Source organism: Aegilops tauschii, chromosome 2 (assembly GCF_002575655.3).
Source record: "Aegilops tauschii subsp. strangulata cultivar AL8/78 chromosome 2, Aet v6.0, whole genome shotgun sequence".
Lineage (NCBI taxonomy): Eukaryota > Viridiplantae > Streptophyta > Magnoliopsida > Poales > Poaceae > Aegilops > Aegilops tauschii.
The window spans coordinates 100953818-100962342 of record NC_053036.3 but is presented as its reverse complement, the minus strand read 5'-3'; the positions used below and the strand labels follow the sequence as shown (position 1 = coordinate 100962342).

Here is an 8525-nt window from a genome sequence, read left to right as displayed (position 1 = left end):
AAATATCCTAATGATTTTCTTGTTCTTGGTTCCCCACAAGATGACTTTTGACCCATTATCTTTGGTAGACCTTTCTTGAACACCGTCAATGCTAAAATAGATTGTGAGAAACAAACTGTCGGTGTTAGCTTTGGTGATGAGTCTCATTAGTTTAATTTTTCCAAGTTCAGTAGAAAACCTCATAAAAAAGATTTCCCTAGTAAGGATGAAATAATTGGTCTTGCTTCTATTGTTGTACCTCCTACTGATCCTTTAGAACAACATCTGCTAGACCATGAAAATGATTTACATATGCATGAAAGAAATCAAATAGATAAGATTTTCTTTGAACAACGTCCTCTGCTTAAACACAATTTTCCTATTGAAACTCTAGGAGGTCCTCCTCCACCTAAAGGTGATCCTGTGTTTGAATTAAAACAATTGCCAGACACTTTGAAATATGCTTATCTTGATGAGAAGAAGATATATCCTGTTATTATTAGTGCTAACCTTTCAGAACATGAAGAAGAAAGATTATTGAAAGTTCTAAGAAAGCACCGAGCTGCAATCGGATATACTCTTGATGATCTTAAGGGCATTAGTCCCACTCTATGTCAGCACAAGATTAACATGGAACCTGATGCTAAACCCGTTGTTGATTACCAATGTCGATTAAATCCGAATATGAAAGAAGTGGTAAGAACGGAAATATTAAAACTTCTGAAGCAGGTATAATCTATCCTATAGCTGATAGTAGATGGGTAAGTCCTGTTCATTGTGTCCCTAAGAAGGGAGGTATCACTGTTGTTCCTAATGATAGGAATGAACTCATTCCACAAAGAATTGTTACAGGCTATAGAATGGTAATTGATTTTAGAAAATTAAACAAAGCAACTAGAAAAGATCATTACCCTCTGCCTTTTATTGATCAAATGCTAGAACGATAATCTAAACACACACATTTTTGCTTCCTTGATGGATATTCTGGTTTTTCACAAATACCTGTTTCTCAACCTGATCAAGAAAAGACCACTTTTACTTGTCCTTTTGAAACCTATGCTTATATACGTATGCCTTTTGGTTTATGCAATGCACCTGCTACCTTTCAAAGATGTATGACTGCTATATTCTCTTACTTTTGTGAAAAGATTGTTGAGGTTTTCATGGATGACTTTTCCGTTTATGGGAAGTCTTTTGATGATTGTTTAAGCAATCTTGATCGAGTTTTGCACAGATGTGAGCAAACAAATCTTGTCTTGAATTGGGAGAAGTGCCACTTTATGGTTAATGAAGGTATTGTTTTGGGCCATAAAATTTCTGAAAGAGGTATTGAGGTGGACAAAGCTAAGGTTGATGCAATTGAGAAAATGCCATGTCCTAAAGATACCAAAGGTATTCGTAATTTCCTAGGTCATGCTGGTTTCTATAGGAGATTTATCAAAGACTTTTGTAAAGTTTCTAGGCCTCTTACAAATCTTTTTTTCAAAAGGATATTCTTTTTGTTTTTTTATGATGATTGTTTAGAAGCTTTCGAAACACTCAACAAAGCCTTAATTTCAGCACCTATTGTTCAACCACCTAATTGGAACTTGCCTTTTGAAATTATGTGTGATGTTAGTGATTATGCTATTGGTGTTGTTCTAGGACAAAGAGTTGGTAAGAAGCTAAATGTTATTCATTATGCTAGTAAAACTCTAGACAGTGCACAACAAAATTATGCTACTACTGAAAAAGAATTTTTAGCCGTGATGTTTGCTTGTGATAAATTTAGATCTTACATTGTTGACTCTAAAGTTATTGTCGGTCATGCTGCTATGAAATATCTTATGCAAAAGAAAGATGCCAAACCTAGTCTTATTCGATGGGTTCTCTTGCTACAAGAATTTGATTTGCATATCACTGATAGAAAAGGAGCAGAGAACCCCGTGGCTGATAACTTGTCTAGGTTGGAGAATGTCCTTGATGACCCACTACCTATTGATGCTAGTTTTCCTAATGAGCAGTTAGCTGCAATAAATGTTTCTCATAACACTCCTTGGTATGCTGACTATGCTAATTACATTGTTGCTAAATATTTACCACCTAGTTTCACATACCAACAAAAGAAAAAAATTATTCTATGATTTAAGACATTACATTTGGGATGACCCACATCTTTATAAAGGAGGGGTAGATGGTATTATTAGACGTTGTGTACCTAAGCACGAACAGGGACAAATCCTACGGAAATGTCACTCCGAAGCTTATGGAGGACATCATGCAGGAGACAGAACTACTCACAAGGTATTTCAATCTGGGGTTTATTGGCCTGCTCTCTTCAAGGATGCTCATAAGGTCGTCTTATGTTGTGATGAATGTCAAAGAATAGGTAATATCGGTAAGCATCAAGAAATGCCTATGAATTATTCACTTGTTGTTGAACCATTTGATGTTTGGAGATTTGATTACATGGGACCTTTTCCTTCCTCTAATGGCTATACTCATATTTTGGTTGCTGTTGATTATGTTACTAAGTGGGTAGAAGCTATTCCAACTAGTAGTGCTGATCACAACACCTCTATTAAAATGCTTAAAGAAGTTATTTTCCCAAGGTTGGAGTCCCTAGATATTTAATGACTGATGGTGGTTCACACTTTATTCATGGTGCTTTCCGTAAAATGCTTGCTAAGTATGATGTTAACCATAGAATTGCATCACCCTATCATCCTTAGTCTAGTGGTCAAGTTGAACTTAGCAATAGAGAAATAAAATTAATTTTGCAAAAGACTGTCAATAGTTCCCGGAAGAATTGGTCTATGAAATTAGATGATGCACTTTGGGCTTATAGAACAGCATATAAAAATCCTATGGGTATGTCTCCTTATAAAATGGTTTATGGAAAAGCTTGTCATTTGCCTCTTGAGTTAGAACATAAAGAATATTAGCTCATTAGATGAATGGAGAACCCAAGCTTATGAAAATGCCAAGTTATTTGAGGAAAAATTTAAAAGATGGCATGAAAAAATAATCCAAAAGCGCGAGTTCAAAGTTGGAGAATATGTTCTTTTGTACAACTCTCGTTTCAGATTCTTTGCTGGAAAACTCCTCTCCAAATGGGAAGGACCCTATGTTATCGAGGAGGTTTCGGTCTGGAGCTATCAAAATAAATAATGCCAAAGGTACTAACCCGAAGGTTGTTAATGGGCAACGAATAAAACATTATATCTCAGTACGCCCATTAATGTTGAAAGCAATATTATCCAAACTATGACACCGGAAGAACACATAAAAGAAACCATCCGGAACACTCCAGAATCGTGAAAAACAGGAGGTACGTGATACGGTAAGTAAACGGACTCCGAAAAATCTACTAAAATATTTTCTGTCCGTTTTGGAATATAACAAAAATTAGGAAAATAAGAAACAACCAGGAAGGTCACTGATACGTCTCCAACGTATCTATAATTTATGAAGTATTCATGCTAATATATTATCATTCTTGGATGTTTTACAAGCATTTTACAATCATTTTATATCATTTTTTGGGACTAACCTATTGACATAGTGCCAAGTGCTAGTTGTTGTTTTCTACTTGTTTTTTACATCGCAGAAAATCAATTTCGAACGGAGTCCAAATGCAGCGAAACTTTTTGGAGAATTTTTATGGACCAGAACACCTAGGGTGGGTCGGAGCAGCACCTGGGGGTGCCCCGAGGGGGGCACAACCCACTAGGGCGCGCCTGGGCCCCCAGGCGCGCCCAGGTGGGTTGTGCCCCCACGGTGACCTCCCGCACCCCCTCTTTGCCATATAAAATCTCAAATATTCCAAAAACCCTCGGGGTTAACCTAGATGAGAAGTTTCGCCGTCGCAAGGCTTTGTAGCCACGAGAAACCAATCTAGACCCGTGCCAGCACCCTGCCGGAGGGGGAGATCATCGCTGGTGGCCATCTTCACACTACAAGAAATATGTGAACTTGCGACCATCACTATTGGTCGCTAAATGGTCATTGTTTTTCATTTGCGACCTTTTTGCGACCAAAAACTGATGGTCAAAAGCTGGCGGTTGTAAACTAAAATTAGCGACCTTCTTTGTGATATGTAAAAGGTCGTTGGTTCCATGACCAAATTTTTGGTCACTAGCAACCTCTCCCGGCCACGTAGGGATCCAACGTGGCAAGCTGACGTGGATAAGAATCAGCCCAGTCCAATTTGGTGTTTTACATGGGCCGAGCCCAATAATTCAGCCTTTTATATATATTTTTTTTCCTGTTATTTTTTGCTAGCCACATGGGCCTAGCCCAGCAATTCAGCGTTTTTTTTCTTGGCCATTGCCTTTTATAGTCTTTTTCACCCTCTACCCTTTTATAGTCCATTTCTATTTTGGGCCTCGGCCTTTTTACATTCCATCTACTTTTTGGGCCTTGGCCTTTTCGTTTGTCGCACTGGTCATCTTTCTATTTCTCACACTTTCACAATAAACAAATGAAAAATATTTCAAATGGCAAGTGAACATACGAAACTGTTAAAATGATAGCCAATATTAGCACCAAATATGCTGACTACTGTACAACATATGAAATTACAGTATTTACAATAGTGTTCATACAACCAGATATGCTGGCTACTGTACAACATAACTAGCACTACATTATAACTCGCTACTCTTTACTTTGTCAGGCTTCAAGCTTCTTCAAATTTCTTCAGCCCAGAGCTCCTGTAAAGAGAGGTAACACCACACTTTTAGAGCTAGATCAAGGCACAAAATGTTTATTTGGTTGGGTCATGCTACAACAACCACATAGAAGCATAATTATAAGCACAAATACACCAATCATCTCAGTTCAAGCAAATGATCTATAGTAGCAAAGCATGAAAAAGGAAGCAGCACATGGCAGGAATGTTTACAACATCTCAGTTGATGACTTCAAATAGGAATAATGTATACAAGTATAATAGAAAAATATGAGAAACTATCACAGTACAGAAATGGTGTCGCGGAATTATATAGCTAACTCAATGACAGATTGAAATGTTTTAGTCAACGTATGGAACTCAAAAGAACTTTTCTGGTTAGTCGAGAGCATCTTAACTGCAGAAATTAGATAGTATGAAGGCAATATTCTAATGATCAAAACAGATGAAGCTGGCAACATAATATAAGTAGAAGTCAATTGAATCTACTCACAGTTTGTGTGTCCAAGTAGGTACCGCTGGAAGGGTGTACCTGCATGTAGGGCGTGAGGAGGAGCTAGAGCGCCCACCTGAACTGGAGCTGCAGTAACCATGCAGGAAAGCATCACCCAATACTTGGGCGCGCCAAAAAGAACACCATGTCCTCAACAACAGTCATGTGCACCTGCATCAACAAGAGGCGCCAAAACTGAGAAATGAGAACAAAATTTACATATTCATATTTTCGGATTGATAGTCTCTGAACTTTGATGTCTCTTGGAAAGAGAAGGACTGCCAGCAAATAGCACATATTCATATTTTAAGTCAATAACTTTGTGAGCATGTAGTAGATTGTTCACATCCTAATGAACCAAAAAAAACTACTACTGTAGATTGCAGTGAAATCAAAGTACCACTACTACTGTAGATTGCAAATAATATGAGCAAAGCAAACCAAAATATTATTGCAAAATATATGGATTTATAGCTAGGATCAATAAGCTAAGATCAAGTGTCATACTAATGTGTTCTAATCCTGTTCTTGCTTGCTACAATCTAAAGAACATCACCGCAAAGACTACACATGCTAGGACTATCATTGGTCAAAAATAACTAATAATCACATGATGAAGTCCTACAATGAATTCCAGAAGTAGCGACTAGATTCATAGAAAACGGAACAACAAAGTCATGCCATGACCAAATCCTAACCAGAATGCATTTAATAAAATGGATTGCATATGGCTGTTGTAATAGTGTATATATACATGCTAACAACATGAATGTTCCATCAGGCCATGATCAACTACTCAAAACCATTACGTGTTTTGCAAAAAAATAGAAGTAATCAGCAGATGACACAATGAACAAGTGAAGGCTTTAAATATCTCCATGTCGAAGAATCAAGTCGATGAAGACATGCAGTAGGAGGAGGAGCAGCCTTCCATCATCGTTTGCTCAGGTCGACGCTGGAAAGTGTGCTGATGTACATGATCAGAACCCGCATGACACAGGTACGCCTGGCCAAGGGAGTAGTCCAGTGCTCGTTCCACAGGGACTGCCACCGCACGGTCGACTCGCATATACCTGCCAACATCATGATAATATAAGATAATTATAATCAGGAAAAATCATATTGATTCAAGCATATTACTTGCTGGGGGTACCATAACATCATTTTGTGGCAACAATTTTTTTGCTTTCTATATACCATTGCCATCAATCTCAGATTTAACAAAGCAAGAACTACAAATGCAACATAGCCTCAAATTTAACAAAGCAAGAATTGCAAATGCAACATAGCCATCCAAGTTACAGAATATAAATTTCAGCAATTTAAAAAGAAGGATGGAATGGGCGCACAGAACCTTTAGTAGCAAGAGCTGGTTCATGTGGTACATGTCAACGTCCCCAACAAATAGAAGGCAGTTTATTATAACACAACAAATGTGTTAAAATTCAAGGCTAATCTATGTGACATGAGTGAGTGCAGAGGGAGTGCTCTTGTACAATTAGAGAAAAAAGTGATGTGTACATGATACAATACACAGAGAGAGTTTGCTCCAGCCAGATTCAATCATCCAAAACTGACATATTTCAGCCACATCCAACATGTCCAGGAAGGCCATCCAACGGTTTCAACCACATCCTAATAAATATGCAGCATTCTAATACTAATTTTGTCATTGTGCTGTGAACTCAAGATACATAACAGAAAATTGGAAGAAACGGAGCATCGGTAAATTGGAAGAAAAAAAGGCTTATTGGGTGGGAGAGACCTTGTGCGGGGTGGATGACGTCGTCATCGAGTTCCAGATCGATGTCCTCCTCGTCCATGGAGGGACGGCACCTGTTGCGTCCAAACCGAAGAAAAAAATAAGCAAGGGGCCCATTCCTGGTACACAGTTGCGTCATTTTCTGTGTTAATCCCGAACTTCAAATAGCCTGCGGCGGTTAGGATAAGCGGCAGATTAGTACTGAACAGGTAGTAGAGATACAACACATGAAAATTTGCCTATATAAATTATATATATTTGTCACAATGCAGCAACTAAATTGGTTGATACATTCATCAGAGATTATACTCATTTGGGTTGCACAACAAGTAATACGGTTGAGATACTGCAGAGGGGCATATTCTGCGTACAGATCACATAAAATTTTCTATACACTAATTTGTTGTGTTTACGTGAGCAAGAGACAATTGCATAGTTTTGAAGTAATGGACTGGTGTTGCTGCAGAAATTGTAAAAGAAGAGAGCTGAATCAGAGACCTTGCACTTGATGTTGTACCAGGGTTGATGGAATTGGATGTAGTCGATGAAGACCTTGTTGTCGAGACCATCTGCAAGTGCGAGAGGGCCCAAATCACGGCTGTTGGTGGCCCTACTGACTCCGACGATCCATCTCTCTTCATCACGTCGGAGGAGCCAACGCCAGGCACTGAGGTGACCACGCCGGAGAAGAGAAGATGACGCCGACGGGAGCACCGACCGGCTGTTGGTCGCGAGAATCGCGCCCTAGGACCCTGCGGGTCTGGTCCAGCGAGGGGAGAGAGGTCGTGTCCACCAGACTGAGGTCATGGGTACGGCTGCGAATCCTCTGCGGCGCCTCATCTGCCCGAGCTTGACAGAGCCCTAGACGACGCCGACGCTGACGGCGGAGACCGTGGCCACCTGCAACGTGCATCGGAGGTCGGTCAGTCAGATCTGATCCGTGAGGCCATGGACGAATCGTGAATCGGAGGAGAGGGGTGCGTGGGTCTCTTACGAGGGCGAGGGTGTTCTTCCCGGAGTAGGGTCGCGGGGTGAACGGCATGGCTGCGACGGTGGCTGGATCCGAACGACGAGGGTTCGGTGCTGCGACGGCGGAGTCGAGGACCTGCGACTGACGAGGGCTTCTCTCCTGTCTGCGTCGGCCAGTCGAAGTGGAGCAGAGAGCCCCGCGGGCGAGGGAGGCAGAGGAGCATCAGAGGAGGACCTCGGGCTTCTCTTCTGTCGTGCACGGGCGTGGAGTGGCGGCGATGTGAGAGCCCCGCGGGCGGCGAGGTTGGTCGAGGACGAGGGAGACGAGGGGAGAGTGAGCGCGGCTGCGGAGGTGGGTGACGGCGAGGTTCTGAGGGGTGGGTGGCGGCAACGAGGGGGACGAGAGGGATCTGCATCGGGGGAGAGGGGAGAGGATCTGAGGGGGAGGGGGAGAAAGAAATAAAGAAGGAGGCGGGGGGTGGATGGAAGAGGCGAGGAGGCGAGGACTGCCGTTGGATCCGAGAAGATCCAACGGCGTTCATGCAAGATCCGCGTGCGTTGTGTGTGGACCAATCAAAACGCAATACATCGTACAACATTATGACCATCTAAATTGGTCGTAATATATTTTAAAACAAGATGTTAAAGAA

At 41.1% G+C, this 8525-nt stretch overlaps 1 long non-coding RNA gene across 3 annotated transcripts; it reads right to left on the bottom strand.

The window, feature by feature from the left end:
• Positions 1-4481: 4481 nt before the first annotated feature.
• LOC109737506 (uncharacterized) lies at positions 4482-8305 on the bottom strand. 3 transcript variants are annotated; one of them, XR_002226609.4, is made up of 5 exons: positions 7901-8305; positions 7405-7806; positions 6910-7075; positions 5184-6217; positions 4482-4673 (listed from the first exon to the last, which is right to left on the bottom strand). It is a non-coding gene; the product is annotated as an uncharacterized lncRNA (long non-coding RNA). The 3 variants fall into 3 exon arrangements; XR_006669560.2 differs by having other exon boundaries at positions 5221-6217; positions 7901-8302; XR_002226608.4 differs by having other exon boundaries at positions 5145-6217; positions 7901-8292.
• Positions 8306-8525: the final 220 nt, after the last annotated feature.